General features: G+C 38.2%; 1 non-coding gene across 1 annotated transcript; it reads left to right on the forward strand.

Annotated features, from left to right (window-relative positions):
• The first annotated feature begins 556 nt into the window (after positions 1 to 556).
• On the forward strand, positions 557 to 691 carry LOC116753700. Its single transcript, XR_004349803.1, has one exon. It is a non-coding gene; the product is annotated as a small nucleolar RNA SNORA70 (small nucleolar RNA).
• Positions 692 to 18,179: the final 17,488 nt, after the last annotated feature.

Genomic DNA, 18,179 nt, shown 5'->3' on the forward strand with positions numbered 1-18,179 from the left:
TCTGCCTGGGTTTCACTTTGACCATCTCACCTTCCAACTCTCCAGCAGAGAAGAGGTGGTGAGCTTAGTCAACACCCAGCTCAGGTTAATCCTATTGAGCAGACCTCTCAATTCAGGTCACCTCGTAGGCTGTTAGCCAACGTTGAGAATGCTACCCTCAAAGGAGACACAGATCCTAGTTCAAGAAAGTGTGGTCAAGGTGGCTGTGTTGGGGTCAGGAGCTTGTGTTTTGTCCAGTTATCAACAGCCAGGGTGGCAGAGTCAGGGTGGACTAGCGCAAGGAGACCCACGTGTTGGAAATACTCATAGTTGGTTCAAGAGGGGACTGTCGTTAGGGCAAATACTCTTGAGATTTCTTGGAAGGGTCAGTGTATGGGTCAAATACCCTGCTTGGCCAATCTATCCCACCCTTCCAATTCCCTTCATGATCTGATTATAACCTGCCTGTCTAGTCCTAATTCTACAACTTGTTAGTTGCATGACCTAAGAAAAATTACTTAAACATTTTAAGTATCAGCTCCCTTGTATGAACAATGTAGATTAAAATGTAGAGCTTTTGCAGCCAGTTAAGCCAACTGTGCTCTTTTCCCCATGGGGGCCTGGTGCGCAATGGCTGCAAACAGCAGCCTCCTCGGTAGTGTATGCAGCCTGTTGCCTGTATGGGTTGCCCTAAGGGACCTTGGAGACAGCCCTTTCCAGTGGACATTAATGACTGGCATGCTGTCCCCAATCTAGGCTCCAGACAGGTATGCATGGTGCCTTTGGAAAGCCCCAGGGCACAGTGGCCAGGGTTCACATTGCCAGGTCATAATGTCCATCCGCACCAAGCTGCAGAACAAGGAGCATTTGATTGAGGCCCTCCGCAGGGGCAAGTTCAAGTTCCCTGACCACCAGAAGGTCCACAACTCCAAGAAGTGGGGATTTACTAAGTTTAATGCAGATGAATTTGAAAACATGGTGGCAGAAAAGCGGCTCATCCCAGATGGCTGTGGGGTCAAGTACATCCCTAATCGTGGCCCCCTGGACAAATGGTGGGCCCTGCACTCGTAAGAGCCTTGGCGCTGCCCCCTCCCTACCCATGCCCACCAATAAACCCTACTTTCTTGTCAAAAAAAAAAAAAAAAAAAAAAATGTAGAGCTGTTGTAAGGCAGATATGATCTGTGCACAAGTTCTTAACACCATGTTTGTCACATAATAAACAGCCAAAAATGCTAGTTATTTTCATTATTATTGTAAGCTATGTGTTCCGAGCCTATGCTCAAAGCAAGCAGAAATGTGGGTATTAGTGGAAGTTAGTTGAGAGTAATATTGTATGTTATAGAAACAGATATGTAGGGAACACAAAATTAGTATTATAAAAAAATCTGGCTTTTATTTTTTTCCTTGTTTCTTGTAATTTCACTAATTAGCATTGCTGTAGTAACTAACATTGCCTGAATCTCATTGGCTTATAAATAAGAACCTATTTCTTATGCGTGTTTCATATATGGGGCAGCTGTGGCTCTGCTCCATATGTCTTCTCATACAGGGCCATGGATTGAGGAAGCAGCTCCTGTGGGGAACTTGCCTATTTTTGAAGCAGAGGGAAAGAACAATAGAGCTGGGGGAACTCACAATGCTCTAAACGCTTCTGCTTGAGCATGGCGTATGTCGTATTTACCCACATTCCGTTGGCCAAAGCGTCATATGGCCAAGCCCAAAGTTAATGAGGCTGGGGACTCTTCTCTTCCCATAGAAAGCACTGGCTAGTCATATGGAAATGGATGGGGGTGGATAATCTTCTTACTGGGAAGGGTGATAGTGAATAATTGCAAACAACCATACAACCTTCAGCAAATGGACTTCAAGGGTACTTTCTGTTTAAGCCCAACATTTCTTTTTTTTTCCCTCTCAAGAAGCAAGAAGCAGTTTTGAAATTGTTTACATGGCTCAAACAATACTGACTTGAAGTTCTATAGAGACTTTAAGAAATAGCTGTGGGTTGCTAGTCATCTAGAGTATGCTCTGCATCACTTTAATAACATCAATTTGAAAAATTGTAGTCTAGATGTTGAAGGAGGTCATCAAGAGAATGTGACCCAAGAGCTGGACCTGGGCAATTGGAGGCTTCTCAACCCCTTGCCTGTCCTTGGAATGTACATTCAGCCCACCATTCATTCCCATACTAGGAGCCACTTCAAGGACATAGCTTTGTGAGAGTAATGCATTGTTGAGACCATCTGGACTGAATACATGGCTGAACCCAGTTAAGGCCTCTATATAAGCTTTTTAGATTCTGGCAGGTAGAGGTAGACATCTACTTGTCTTGCTGTTTCCTGAGACAAGCAAGTTCCCTTGCTTATTAAAACTCCTAACATTCTGGAGTGATCTGCCTCTATCTTCTGTCTTTCCTTGCCCTCTGGGAAGGGGCAGTTTCAGATTTCACCCAGGAAGCTCCCAAGTTTTCCAACCAAAACTAGGTCAAGGAACTGGTTAAAGGAATAAAGAGGAGATAAAAAGATGCTGACAATATGACTGACAGCTACAAGCACTAGTCAAATTTTTTTGCGTTTTTAAGTGCTTTCAAATTACAGTTGTATCCTAATACATATATCAAACATAGTCTACCTGAATGATTATCTTTAATCACAATCCATCATTTACATAAGTAATGTGTGATAAGGCATGAAGTCAAGCCCCCATCCTTTTATTTTTTACCTTTCTCATTTTGGTAGATTTTAAATTTTTTTTTTTTTTTTTTTTCCGGTACGCGGACCTCTCACTGTTGTGGCCTCTCCCGTTGCGGAGAACAGGCTCCGGACACGCAGGCTCAGCGGCCACGGCTCACGGGCCCAGCAACTCTGCGGCATGTGGGATCTTCTCCGACCGGGGCACGAGCCCGTGTCCCCTGCATCGGCAGGCGGACTCTCAACCACTGCGCCACCAGGGAAGCCCCAGATTTTAAATTTTAAAAATTGTATTCTTTACACTCTTCAGTTCCTCTTAGCACAGAACATCGGTTTCTTCTTCAGTGTTAGTTGTTTGCTTTTACTTTATTTGTTATGGACCGAGTATTTGTGTCCTTCCAAAAGTCATTATGTTGAAGCCTTAACCTGCCATGTGGCTATTTTTGGATATGGGGCCTTTAAGGAAGTAAAGTTAAATGAGGTCATGAGAATGAGGCTCTGATCTGATAGGATTAGTATATTTATAAGAAGAGACACCAAAAATTCTCCCTCTCTCTCTCTCCCCCTGTGTACATTACCAAGGAAATGCCATGTGAGTACATAGCTAGAATGCAGCTGTCTACAAGCCAGGAAGAGAGCTCTCACCAAAAACCAAATCAGCTGGAATCTTGATTTTGGACTTCCAGCCTCCAGAACTGTGAGAATATACATGTATATATATTTTTTGTTTAAGCCACCCAGTCTATGTGTTTTGTCATGGCAGCTGCAGTAGATATCATTCAATCAAAAAATATTTGTCGAGTGCCTTACACTATTTTAAATGTTGGAAATACAGCAGTGAATAAGATAGACAAAATTGTTGACTTCATGGAGTTTACATTCTAGTGGGGGAAACAGATCATAAATAACCAGTGAGTAAATATATAACATGACAACACAAAAAAACAATGAAGCAAGATAAAGAGTTAGTGAATGATGAAGGAAAGCTAGCTTAAGCAGTGATCCAAAAAAGCCTCTCTAATGTGGTGAGATTTGGTCATAGACTTGAATGAAATAAATAATACAAATATCTGAGATAAGAGTGTTTTAGGCAGAGGTTAGAGATGTGGTCAGCGGTACTGGAGCTTATATATGTGGCATTATAGGCTACTGTAAGGATGTTGAATTTCTTATAAGTATAAAGGGAAAACATTATAGGATTTTGAGCATAAAATTGGTATGATATTTGTTTTAAAATCTCATCCTACCTGCTGTATAAAAAATAGACTATAAGAGGCCAAGAGTAGAAAGAAGGAGCAGATGAGTTGGCATGTTATTGAAATAATCCAGGTAAGAAATGATGACAACATGGACTAGGTTGGCAGCACTGCAAGTAATGGGATGTGGTCAGATTTGGAAAATATTTTAAAGACAGAACTGATAAAATTACTGATGGATTGGCTGTGAGGCATGGAAAGGAAAGGGGACTCAGGGATGACGTCTAGATTTTTTGGCTAAGTATTTGGGTGAATGAAGGTGCATTTTAATGAAATGAGGAAGGCTGAAGAAGTGAGCTGGAGAGGGGTGCTGAGGAATTTGTGAGACTTTTTTGGATTTGTTATTTTTGAAATACAGATATCTCCACCATAGACCTCTAGTGGAATGTCAAGAGGTGGGCTAGAGACACGTTTGGAGTTTGTCAGCATATAGGAGGCATTTAATACCGTGGCCTTAGATGACATTGATTAGGTCTGAATGTAGCTAGAAGAGACAAGAGTACTGAACTCAGGGATACCCTGATATTTAGAGGACAACCAGAGGAGGAAGTTCAAGCAAATGAGACTGAGAAGCAGCAGCCAGAGAGGTAAGGGGAAAATCAGAACAGCGCGTTATCCTTGGAACTAAGTGACCGTCGAGAGATTCCTCATTTTGGTTCCATTACCCTGGGCATATGCATCACAAATTGAGCTTTGCTGCACTCACACTCCTGACTACCTGTTTTTTGATTCCAACTCTAGTTCACTCTGTCTACTGTCCAGTTTCCTTTCAGTTGAGAAATGTTAACTTTAAGTTTATTCTCCTTGCTCTGTTGGAGTGGAGTAAACCAGGTCATTCTAGATAGAAGGGCCCCAGATTCCAGATTGTGTGTTAAATAAAACATTTATATATTCCTCCACCTTGATCCCCAGTGATATCAACTAAGAATTGCTTAATATATACCTTATATAGCTTAATTGAATGCGTGAATGGATTTCAGAGTGACGGAATTAATAACTAGAGTGATAGTTAAAACTGTTTAGAGGGTATATGTTAAGTCTCTATGCTTTCCCCACGACCTCATAGTAGAGAATACAAAGCCATCCTCTGTGAATGGTAAATCATGGGAGAATGTATGATATTGGAGGAAGCACAACTAGGTCATCCCCCTGTGAGGGATCTGTGTTCCTTAAACATCATTGGAAGAGTGCTATGGACTGAATGTTTGTGTCCCCCCCCTTCCCCATTCATATGTTGAAGCCCTAACTGCCAAATATAATATTTGGAGATAAAGCTTTTAGAATAATATTAAGTTTAGATGAACTCATGATGGTAGGGCCCTTATGTTGGGCTTAGTGCCCTTATAAGAAGAGACACCAGAAAGCTTGCTCCAGTCTCTCTCTCTCTGTCTCTCTCTCTGTGTGTCATGTGAGAACACAGTAAGAAGGTAGCTGTCTGCAAACCAGGAGAGGGCCGTCACCAGGAACCAAATCTGCCAGCACCTTGATCTTGAACTTGCCATGTCTGTTGTTTCAGGCTCTCCATCTATGGTGTTTTGTTATAGCATCCTGGACTAATACAAGTAGGTTTCTGTCAAGGTTACTGTATTATTTTGCTGAAGCCGCTGCAACAAATTACCGCAAACTTGGTGATGTAAAACAAGAGAAGTTTATTATCTCACTGTTCTGGAGGCCAGAAATCTGAAATCATGGTGTAGGCAGGACTGTACTTCCTTCAAAGGCTCTAGGGGAGATTTTATTCCTTGCCTCTTCCAGCTACTGGTAGCTCCAGGCCTTCCTTGGCTTGTAGCTGCATTACTCCAATCACTGCCTCTGTGGTCACATAGATGCCTCTCCTCTTTTTCAAATTTCCTCTGTGTTTCTCTTCTAAGAATGCTTCTAGGGCACACCTAGATAATCCACGATGATTTCATCTCAAGATTCTTAACTTAATTACATCTGTGAATGAGACCTTTTTTCAAATAAGGTAACAGGCTCCAGGGATTGATGTGAATATCTTTTATGGGGGGCATTTTTGACCTTCTACAGTCTCCCCTTTGAAGAATATGTCTTTATTTGGACACCTGGAGGTTAATCAAATGGACATTTTAAAGAGAAAAATGGGCACCAGGGAGTCTGATTTTTCCAGTCCCAAGCCACAAGTTTCCAGTTAATTTTGAATAGCCAGGGTAGTTGGCTCTTTCAAGACCCATGCTCCCCCACCCCGATAATTTTACTTATTGCTTAATTATTTTTGCCTAGAAATGATTTTCTAAATTCAATTCAAATTTTCCTTAACTTGTACTGAGAAGCTCTTAGGGGTTGTGTATTGTTCTAAGCTCTCTAATAAGCAGGGATCTTTTTCAGTGTTCCCAACAAGAGAGGCTCTGAGAGGTTAATTGCTCAGGTTCTCTTTGAATCTGATTTCTTTATTTCAAGCTCAATGCTTTCTCCACGTTTCCATAGAGATAAGCCTGGGAGGGCAAGACTGATGACGGAGGAAGGAAGAAGCATATTAAGGTGTTAGCATCTATTGTCTACATGCCTAACTGAAGATTTAACAGGGATTATTTGACAGTTATAGAGCAAGAATGGGCTGTGGCTAGCTCTGGAGTGGCTAGCAACACCGAAAGAAGAGATAACCTAGCCACTTTAGTAGTATTCTTGGGTTTGGCCTATGTTAGGATATAGGTGGGTCTGATTGCTTAGCTGTAGCAAGTAACTGGGACCAGCTGATATTAAGAGGATGGGGGCTGGTTGCTGGCTCACTACAAAGAGATTCCCCAGCTGGAGCTGCTCAGCAGGGGAGGTAGTGTGGAGGCTAAGTGGTTGTGAACAACTGGGTGGCCAGTTGGTTGCCTGTTCCAGCTGGTAATCTACAGGATGCAGGCCACCCGGCAGAGATAGTAGCAGGCAAGGGTGGGAAAAGCGTGGGTCAGGACAGAGTGGAGCTTGGGTAACAAAAGGATGCCAGTGTGTGGAGCCATGAACCTAATCAGGAATGAAGAGCAGCCAAGTATCAAAATGTGCAGAGTTCTTGGCTGTGTATCTGGTTTAACTCCTATCTATAAAGACACAGCTGCCTGGGGCAGGTATAGCATATGACACTCTTCTGAACTTGTGCCCTGGATCATCCATCTTTGGCAGATATGCTCTAGCTTGTTGTCTCTCCTTGAATAATTACGTTGGTAGAGGGGAGTTGGAGGATCTAGGGTTTAAAGCAGGAATTACCTTTACCCCTTATATGACCTTAGTATTCTTGATCTACAAAATGTAAATATTTTTACATTCCATCGCTCTTTCTCATACAGAGGCTGTGAGGATCAATAAAACAGTATACAAATGACTTTCCTGGAAAGAATTTTTGTGTAATATAAACATGCCTTGGAAAGGAGTTGAAAAGGCACAAAATATCTGCTTTTCAAAGCATGAACAACTAGTGATTAGCTATGGTAGAAGAGAAGGCAGGAGACAGTTTTTTCCCCCCATGAGAATAACTTTGGCTGCCCTACAATCTTCAATATGTATTTGTTCACCATGCTGAAATTGTTGGCCAGAGACTCTTCAATGACTGTTTTTGCTGCATTTCTACCTAAAACTATCTCCTTACCTTATTTTTCCCCAATTAACTTAGTTGCCAATGAAGAAATTAAAAATCTGAATGCTTTGAATGTATTTTGGAAATATTTCTCAGCATGATAATAAAGACATGGCTTCAACTGTTAGTCTAGGGACAACTGGCATCTTTTCCTTCATTTAACTGTGAATTTTATACTCTGGCAGATAGAACTGTGGGCATAATAATGATAGAGAAAAAGTTGGGTCAGGCACAACTCATGAGTCTTGACGAAATCTATGAGACTTAGAAGTTCAGAAGAATTAAAGTTTCTAAACTGGTTTATTTAGGACTATGCAAGTAAGACATAAAAATTTAGAAGAATGAAATTCTGCTTGATTTGTGCACAAATCTGAGGATGTCATCAAGAAGGACATTTTGCTCCTTTGCTTCCATGCCTACTTGAAAAGAGGCAATTCTGAAGATAGCAAGTCTATGGATAACTCTTTTCTGGAACTGGCAAGGTGCATCTCCACATGGTGGGGTAGGAGGGGAGTGAGTAATGGCTAAATCCACTGAGTCACTGCTTACCTCATTCTTTGATGATATCGTGAAGCATTTTGCCAATCTTTGGAAGTTCTATTTTATTGAAAGTCATGCTCCTGGAAACATCAATACAGAGCGGTAATGTCATGGGACTATTTTTGGCTAACCCATAGAAGATGATGGAGACTTTCTTTGGAAACATACCTTCTGCATTGCTCATCACTCACTGACCCAGAGAATTTTACATTATTAAATAGAATACTTCATAAGGCTGAACTATATGCATTTGCATTACTTAACTAATGTCTGGTCTAACCTCGAGAACAGTGAATATATCTACCTTGTGGCTTACATTTGCTTGACCAGGTCTGCACAGCAGTGTTATTTCCCAGAGCCCAAAAGACTCTACCCACAAGAATATTTCTGCTTCTACTTTTAGAATTAAAGGGAAACACTTCTCACAGTTTTTAAAGTGTCTGTGTTTTCTCTAATTGCTGCTATGTTAAGTTCAGAAATACTGAGTTTTGGACTCAAAGCACAATAAAAATGTAATATTTAAAAGCAGCCATTTATGTGTTTTCTAAAAAATTTTTTATCGAATATCAAACAGTCTGGTCCAACACTGGTTGCTCAGCTAGCTTAACCTTGACATATTAGAAAATTCTGATGCTGTAAACCATACTCATAAGGATCAAATTTTGCTATATGGCTGTTAACAAGGGAAGAATGATAGAAGAAACATAATTGGTAGAGAGTTATGAAAACATTTCTTTCCCCTCATCAAGAAACCCTCTGGCTCTGGTCTTATTTTTATAGAACTGGTGAGTATGTACACTTTGTAGCGACTTTCTCAGAGATGGAAGTAAATGAAGGCTCCACCTACTTCACAGTTCTCTTTTATTTCTCTATTTTTTTTTTTATTTTTTAGCATGAATACCTTTCTAAATGATATAATTTACTTCTTTATGCTTTGCTTTGTTTATTGGTGTATTAGTTTTCTAGGGCTGCCGTAACAAAATACCACAGAATGGGTCGCTTAAATAACAGAAATTTATTTTCTCACAGTCTGGAGGCTAGAAGCCTGAGATCAAGTGGTTGACAGGGTTGATTTCATTTTGAGGCCTTTCTCCTTATTTGTAGATGGCTGTCTTCTCCCTTAGTATTCACATAGTCTTTCTATGCATGTCCATGTTCAAGTTTCTTCTATTTATAAGGACACCAGTCATATCGAATTAGGGCCCACACTAAAAACCTCATTTTAATTTAATGACCTCTTTAAAGACCTTATCCCTTAATGTGGTTGCATTTTGAGGTACTTGAGATTAGAACATCAGCATATGAATTTTGGGGGGCACAATTCAGCCCATTTGTTATGGGTTTATTTCCAACCACTATAATATAGATTCTGTGAGGTCCGTGATTTTTGTTTCTTTTGTTCACTTATGTATCCTAATCACCTAGATCAGTGCCTGGGACATAATAGACACTAAATTAATATTTGCTGAATGAATAAATGAATGAATCAGTCATTGAATGAAACGAATAACTTGAGTGACAAATATGTAAACCTCAGAGTTCTCTGCATATAATAGACGCCACATTTGCTACTAAAGATTATTTGTACTTGAATTAGTAAGATTTGAATAGTCTTAGTTACGCTTATTCTGGCATATGAGCATATCAGTAACATTTGTGGATAAAGTCTGTAGTTAGAAATAAGTACCAAATAAAATGCATTAGTAATTTCACAGTGAAATAATAAAATGCACATCAACTGTGGAGGAGAAACAAGGCAACAGTAGGGTTTCTTTCAAGCTAATAAAACTTTAAGGGCAGAGATTTGTAATTAAAACTGAAGTAAATTTAATCTTTCCTGCTAATCACTACTGCACTGTTAGCCTGTTTTCATCAAACTAATTGATGGCAGATGGAACAGTTGCATGATTACAGCTCCACTTTATGGCAGGCTTATAACAAATGTGACTTTCCTCTATTGTATGCATTAACATTCTGAAAAAGCACTCCTTTGCTTTCTTCATACACCAGAGTTGTTTCTTCTTTTGTGTGACACTGATTGAAAGGAATCAAAGGATGTTTTATGTAAATGGAATCCATTTGATTCCTTTAAATCAGTCATAATTAAGCATTTATTGAGTACCAACTATGTGCAAGGTGTCATGGAAGACATGGTTTGCTAACTTCAAGGAGCCTGCAAGATACCTTCAAAAGGTTAAACACAATCATTAATTTTTGAACAAATTTCAAATTACAGTTCTTGAAGTACATGAGGTTTAAAATCAAGTCTCACAAAATTTGTCTCTTTAATTCTGTTTCAACAAAGGAAACTCAAGTACAAAGAAAATAATACCTTTAAAAATTTCTTTCCAGAAATAACATACCTTTTCATTAGTTTTCTTATAGCAATAATTAAACTAAATTGGCACAAACCTAAATAGTTTGGGAATCATTGAAAGCAAACTACAAATTATTATTAATGATGATAATATTGCTCTATAGTTGTATAGAAGAATCACATGTGAATTACCTAAAGTTTGGTATGATTTGTTAGATGTAACTTAGGTAATAAGAATTTCATCTTGAAATGAGTACTGGAAGGCAAACACTTAGATAAGGTATGATGCCTTTTAATGTTAACCACTGCCTTATTCTTTCTTGGCTTGATCCTCAATTCTATATTTTTTGTGATCCCACGGTCATTTCAGCTCCTCTAATCCATCAATAAAAATACAAAAAAATGAATAAATTGTATATTTCAGGCCTTATCTTAGATGTCATCTGTCTGTAGGAAATTTTTTGTATACTTCAAGTAAATTAACTACCTCTCCTATCTGTTATTCTCCATCCCAGCATCTTATTTCCTTTTAAGACTTCTTTATCTCTCTCTCTCTCTCTCTCTATTATCTATGTAACTTATTTATCATCTCTTTTTACGTATAGGCTTCATAAGATCAAGAACTAGTTTTGTCTTCTTAACTGTTTTGTCCCCAGTGTCTGGACAATTACCATTATGTAATATATGCCCAATAAGTATTTGTTGAATGTTGTTGAATAAATGATTTCAAAGTCACTTATTTAGCTCAACCCATTTTACAGACCGATATATACTTTATCATCTAAGATAAATGACTGACATATTTTTTTTGATGATAAAAATGAAAGGTGATTTTATAAATTTAGTCTCTTCTTGTTTTTTGGGTCTGGTATGACTCAGAACCTGACACAAAAAATTATTAAGCGGGCTAAGCAAATACTGTCCTCCATTTTGCCTTATTCCCTTTGTCACTTTCCTTAATTTTTTAAAGCATTTTTATGGCTTCTTTAATTTCTTCCTCATCAAAAAAAATGAAGTGAGATATCACTTTCAGTTGGGTATAAACAAATAACATCTCTCCTAAAGATACAGATGTACTTATAGGGATCTCAATTTTACATAAAATGGGTGGTAATAGTTCATAAACTGGTCTGACTGTAGGCAAGTGTTCAACAGAGTTATTGGGGAGGGGGTTATAGGAATTTCTACCTTAAATTATGGTCTTACAATCACAGTATGTTATCACCAGATACTTTGTTTATCAATATGTCTGACCTTGTTTGAATCCGCTATGAAGGTAGATTAAGCCATTCTGTGTATATTTTAAACTTTTTAGAAACTGAATAATGCACTGAGTTCCACTGAATGTAGAGAATGTGGATTAATACACAAATATTTTGGAATTTTAATTACCATAATAATAACCATTGCTTGCTTTCATAGCAAAAAAGGCAACGATTCAAGGAGACTTTGTATGTATTAGATAAGTATAAGAGACATTTTATGTACCTGTAAATCTATCTAGGTCTTTATCTGTCTATTTATTTATGGTTTTCTTGAATCTAAAACTCTTCCTGTATAGTAGAGGGAATCTCAAATAGGTTCTACCTCTCATAATGGGACAAAGAGGGCATACATTCCTCTCTCAACTTTCTGTCTGTTAAGGCTCGGGTAAGTGACTTAGTCTTAGGCAAATGGATGTTCAAGCTCAGGTCTTATATCTTATATTCAGGTCAAGCTCTGAATCTTATAATTAGTTAAAAGATTTTTAAGTTAGTAATAGTGGAGTTGTATCACTCAGTATTCTCCAGGGAAACAGAACCAATAAGATAGATATAAATATGGATATAGATATATGAGAAGATTTATCATAGAAATTGGCTCATATGATTATGGAGGCTGAGAAGTCCCAGGATCTGCCATCTGCAAGCTGGAGACTCAGGAAACCATGGTATAATTCAGTCTGAGTTGAAGGCCTGAGAACCAGGAGCTCTGATATCTGAGGGCAGAAGAAGATGGATGTCCCACCTCAAACATCAGAGAGCAAATTTGCTCTTCCTCTACCTTTTTGCTCTATTCATGCCCTCAACAGATTAGATGATGCCTCCCAGCCCAACATTGGTGAGGGCAATCTTCTTTACCCAGTCTACTGATTCAAATGTTAATCTCTTCTAGAAACACCCTTGGAGACATACCCCAAAATAGTGTTTTGCCAGCTATCTGGGTATCCTTTAGCCCAGTCAAACTGACACGGAGAATTAATCATCACAGGAGTCAAAGTCCAGGAGTGCAGCAGTACAAGTGAGGACAGTACCAAGTATCCAGTGGTGGCATTACAGTCACACTGTTCCTTAGATGTGACCTAGCTGTGTTCTTGGCTGTTAGCCTCTCTTTGATCCTGGGGCTTTCTGAACAGGTTCTCTAGCCTTCTTATAAATTATGTAGGGCACTGGGATATCTGTGGTAGGCAGCCCTCTATGATGGCCCCGGTGATCCCTGACCCAATGATTCATGTCTCCTTGAGTGATCTCCCCTTGAGTATGGGTTGGACCTAATGACTCAATTCTAACAAATAGAATATGGCAAAAGTGATGGGATGTCACTTCTGAGATCAGGTTACAAAGAGACTGTGGCTTCTGTGTCGTGTGTACTCTTTTTTGCTCTCTTGCCCTGTGGGGAGACCCACATGGCAAAGAATTAATGTCTCTAGCTGAGAACTAGCAAGAACCTGAGGTTTGTCGATACTCGTGTGATTGCGCTGGGAAGCAGGTCTTCCATCTGAGCTTTAAAATGACTGCAGCCCCAGTCTACATATAGATGATAGCTTCTTGGAAGACCCTCAGCCAGTAGCACCAGCTAAACCATGCCCAGTGTCCTGACCTATATAAACTCGATATAATGACTGCTTATTGCTTTCAATTGCTACATTCCAAATAATCTGTTATACAGCAATATATATTCCAGAAAATACCTTTTCTGCTCAAGTAGTAGTTTTTTCCCTCAGATCTATTGAGATGTAATTGACATACAGCACTGTATAAATTTAAGGTGTATGGGATAATGGTTTGACTTACAAACATCATGAAATAATTACCAGAATAAAGTTAGTGAACATCCATCATCTCATACAGATACAACATTAAAGAAATAGAAAAATTGTTTACCTTGTGATGAGAACTCTTACGATTTACCCTTTTAACAGCTCTAATATATAACATACAGTAGTGTTAATTATATTAGTCATGTTGTACATCACATCCCTAGTACTTATTTATCTTATAACTGGAAGTTTGTTCCTTTTGACCACCTTCATCCCATTTCCCCTCCCTCTACCCCCTACCTCTTATAACCACAAATTTGATTTTTTTTCAATGAGTTTATTTTTGAAGTACAACACTATGTTATTTACAGGTGCACAACATAGTGACTCAGTATTTCTATACATTTCAGAATGATCACCACAGTAAGTCTAGTTACTCTCTGTCACCATACAAAAATAATAATTATTATTGACTGTATTCCCTACACTGTACATTTCAAACTGTGACCCATTTATTTTGTACCTCTTAATCTCTCTCTCCTATTTCTCTCATCTCTCCAATCCTCTTCCCTCTGGCAATCACCTGTTTGTTTTGTGTATCTGAGACTCTGTTTCTGTTTTACTATGCTTGTTCCTTTGTTTTGTTTTTAAAATTCCATATATAAGTGAAATCATACGGTATTTGTCTTTCTCTGTCTGGCTTATTTCACTTAGCATAATGTCCTGTAGATCCATCCATGTAGTCGTGAATGGCAAGATTTCATTCTTTTTTTATGGCTGAGTAATATTCCATTGCATATATATACATGTCCTCTTTACTCATTAATCTGTCAATAGGCATGTAGACTGCTTCTTTGTCTTGGCTATTGTGAATAGTGCTGCAATGAACATGGGGTGCATATATCTTTTCAAATTAGTGTTATCATTTTCTTTTGAAAAATAACCAGAAGTGGAATTGCTGGATTGTATGGTAGTTCTATTTTTAATTTTCTTGAGGAACCTCCATACTGTTTTCCATAGTGACTGCACAAATTTACATTCCCACTAAAGTGCATGAGGGTTCTTTTTTCTCCACATGCTTGCCGAAACTTTTTATTTGTTGTCTTTTTGATAATAGCCATTCTGACAGCATGAGATGATATTTCATTGTGGCTTTGATTTGCATTTCTCTGATGATTAGTGATGCTGAGAATCTTTTCATATGTCTTGGCCAGCTGTATGTCTTCTTTGGAAAAATGTCTATTGAGATCCTCTGCTTATTTTTTAATCAGGTTTTTTTTTTTTTGATGTTGAGTTGTATGAGTTCTCTATATATTTTGGATGTTAACCCCTTATCAGATATATTGTTTGCAAATATCTTCTCCCATTCAGTAGGCTGCCTAATAATTTCACTAGCTGTGCAAAAGTTTTTAGTTTGATGTAGTCCCACTTGTTTATTTTTGCTTTTGTTTCCTTTGCCTTTGGAGACAGATCCAAAAATGTACTGCTAAGACTAATATCAAAAAGTGTACTGCCTATGTTTTCTTCTAGGAGTTTTGTGGTTTCAGGTCTTACATTTAAGTCTTCAATCCATTTTGAGTTTATTTTTGTGTGTGGTGTGAGGAAGTAGTCAAGTTTGATTCTTATGCATGTAGCTGTCTAGATTTCCCAACACCATTTATTGAAGAAGCTATCTTTTCCCCATTATATATTCTTGCCTCCAGTGTCATAGATTAATTGACCCTATACATGTAAGTTCATTTCTGGACTCCCTTTTCTGTTCCATTGATCTATGTGTATGTTTTTATGCCAGTACCATACCGTCTTGATTACTATAGCTTTATAGTATAGTTTGAAATCATGGAGTATGATACTTCAAGCTTTTTTCTTCTTTCTCAAGATTATTTTGGCTATTCAGTGTCCTTTGTGAATTCATACAAATTTTAGAATTATACTTTCTAGTTCTGTGAAAAATGCCATTGGTATTTTGATAGGGAGTGCACTGAATCTGTAGATTACTTTGGGAAGTTTGGTAATTTTTTTTTTTTTTTTATATACAGCAGGTCCTTATTAGTCATCAATTTTATACACATCAGTGTATACATGTCAATCCCAATCGCCCAATTCATCACACAACCACCTCCACCCCACCGATGCTTTCCCCTCTTGGTGTCCATATGTTTGTTCTCTACATCTGTGTCTCAATTTCTGCCCTGCAAACCAGTTCATCTGTACCATTTCTCTAGGTTCCACATATATGCGTTAATATACAATATTTGTTTTTCTCTTTCTGGCTTACTTTACTCTGTGTGACAGTTGCTAGATCCATCCACGTCTCTACAAATGACCCAATTTCGTTCCTTTTTATGGCTGAGTAATATTCCATTGTATATATGTACCACATCTTCTTTATCCATTCATCTGTCGATGGGCATTTAGGTTGCTTCCATGACCTGGCTATTGTAAATAGTGCTGCAATGAACATTGGGGTGCATGTGTCTTTTTCAATTATGGTTTCCTCTGGGTATATGCCCAGTAATGCGATTGCTAGATCATATGGTAATTCTATTTTTAGTTTTTTAAGGAACCTCCATACTGTTCTCCATAGTGGCTGTATCAATTTACATTCCCACCAACAGTGCAAGAGGGTTCCCTTTTCTCCACACCCTCTCCAGCCTTTGTTGTCTGTAGATTTCCTGATGATGCCCATTCTAACTGGTGTGAGGTGATACCTCACTGAAGTTTTGATTTGCATTTCTCTAATCATTAGTGATGTTGAGCAGCTTTTCATGTGCTTCTTGGCCATCTGTATGTCTTCTTTGGAGAAATGTCTATTTAGGTGTTCTGCCCATTCTTGGATTGGGTTGTTTGTTTTTGTAATATTGAGCTGCATGAGCTCAATATTTTGGAGATTAATCCTTTGTCCATTGATTTGTTTGCAAATATTTTCTCCCATTCTGAGGGTTGTCTTTTCGTCTTGTTTGTAGTTTCCTTTGCTGTGCAAAAGCTTTTAAGTTTCATTAGGTCCCATCTGTTTATTTTTGTTTTTATTTCCATTATTCTAGGAGGTGGATCAAAAAAGATCTTGCTGTGATTTATGTCAAAGAGTGTTCTTCCTATGTTTTCCTCTAAGAGTTTTATAGTGTCCGGTCTTACATTTAGGTCTCTAATCCATTTTGAGTTTATTTTTGTGTATGGTATTAGGGAGTATTCTAATTTCATTCATTTACATGTGGCTGTCCAGTTATCCCAGCACCACTTATTGAAGAGGCTGTCTTTTCTACATTTTATATTCTTTCCTCCTTTACCAAAAGATAAGGTGACCATATGTGCAGGGGTTTATCTCTGGGCCTTCTATCCTGTACCATTGATCTATATTTTTATCTTTTGCCAGTACCGTATTGTCTTGATTACTGTAGCATTGTAGTATAGTCTGAAGTCAGGGAGTCTGATACCTCCAGCTCCGTTTTTTCCCCTCAAGACTGCTTTGGCTATTCAGGGGCTTTTGTGTGTCCATACAAATTTTAAGATTTTTTGTTCTAGTTCTATAAAAAATGCCATTGGTAATTTGATAGGGATTGCATTGAATCTGTAGATTGCTTTGGGTAGTATAGTCATTTTCACAATGTTGATTCTTCCAATCCAAGAACATGGTATATCTCTCCATCTGTTTGTGTCATCTTTGATTTCTTTCATCAGTGTCTTGTAGTTTTCTGAGTACAGGTCTTTTACCTCCTTAGGTAGGTTTATTCCTAGGTATTTTATTCTTTTCATTGCAATGGTGAATGGGATTATTTCTTTAATTTCTCTTATCTGAACTTTCGTTGTTATGTATAGGAATGCAAGAGATTTCAGTGCATTAATATTGTATCCTTCAACTTTACCAAATGCATTGTTTACCTCTAATAGTTTTCTGGTGGCATCTTTAGGATTCTCTCTATATAGTATCATGTCATCTGCAAACAGTGACAGTTTTACTTCTTCTTTTCCAAATTCTATTCCTTTTATTTCTTTTTCTTCTCTGATTGCCATGGCTAGGACTTCCAAAATTATGTTGAATAATAGTGGTGAGAGTGGACATCCTTGTCTTGTTCCTGATCTTAGAGGAAATGCTTTCAGTTTTTCACCATTGAGCATGATGTTTGCTGTGGGTTTGTCGTATATGGCCTTTATTATGTTGAGGTAGGTTCCCTCTGTGTTCACTTTCTGGAGAGTTTTTATCATAAATGGGTGTTGAATTTATCAAAAGCTTTTTCGGCACCTATTGAAATGATAATGTGGTTTTTATTCTTCAATTTGTTAATATGGTGTATCACACTGATTGATTTGCATGCATCGAAGAACCCTTGCATTCCTGGGATGAATCCCACTTGATCATCGTGTATGATCCTTTTAATGTGTTGGATTCTGTTTGCTAGTATTTTGTTGAGGATATTTACATCTATGTTCATCAGAGATGTTGGCCTGTAGTTTTCTTTTTTTGTAACGTCTGGTTTTGGTATCAGGGTGATGGTGGCTTTGTGGAATGAGTTTGGGAGTGCTAGTCCCTCTGCTATATTTTGGAAGAGTTTGAGAAGGATGGGTGTTAGGTCTTCTCTAAATGTCTGATAGAATTCACCTGTGAAGCCATCTGGTCCTGGGCTTTTGTTTGTTGGAAGATTTTTAATCACAGTTTCAATTTCATTACTTGTGATTTGTCTATTCATGTTTTCTATTTCTTCCTGGTTCAGTCTTGGAAGGTTATACCTTTCTAAGAATCTGTCCATTTCTTCTAGGTTGTCCATTTTATTGGCATAGGACTACTACATTGTAGTAGTCTCTTAG

The sequence above is a fragment of the Phocoena sinus genome, chromosome 4 (assembly GCF_008692025.1).
Source record: "Phocoena sinus isolate mPhoSin1 chromosome 4, mPhoSin1.pri, whole genome shotgun sequence".
In the NCBI taxonomy this organism is placed as follows: Eukaryota; Metazoa; Chordata; class Mammalia; order Artiodactyla; family Phocoenidae; genus Phocoena; species Phocoena sinus.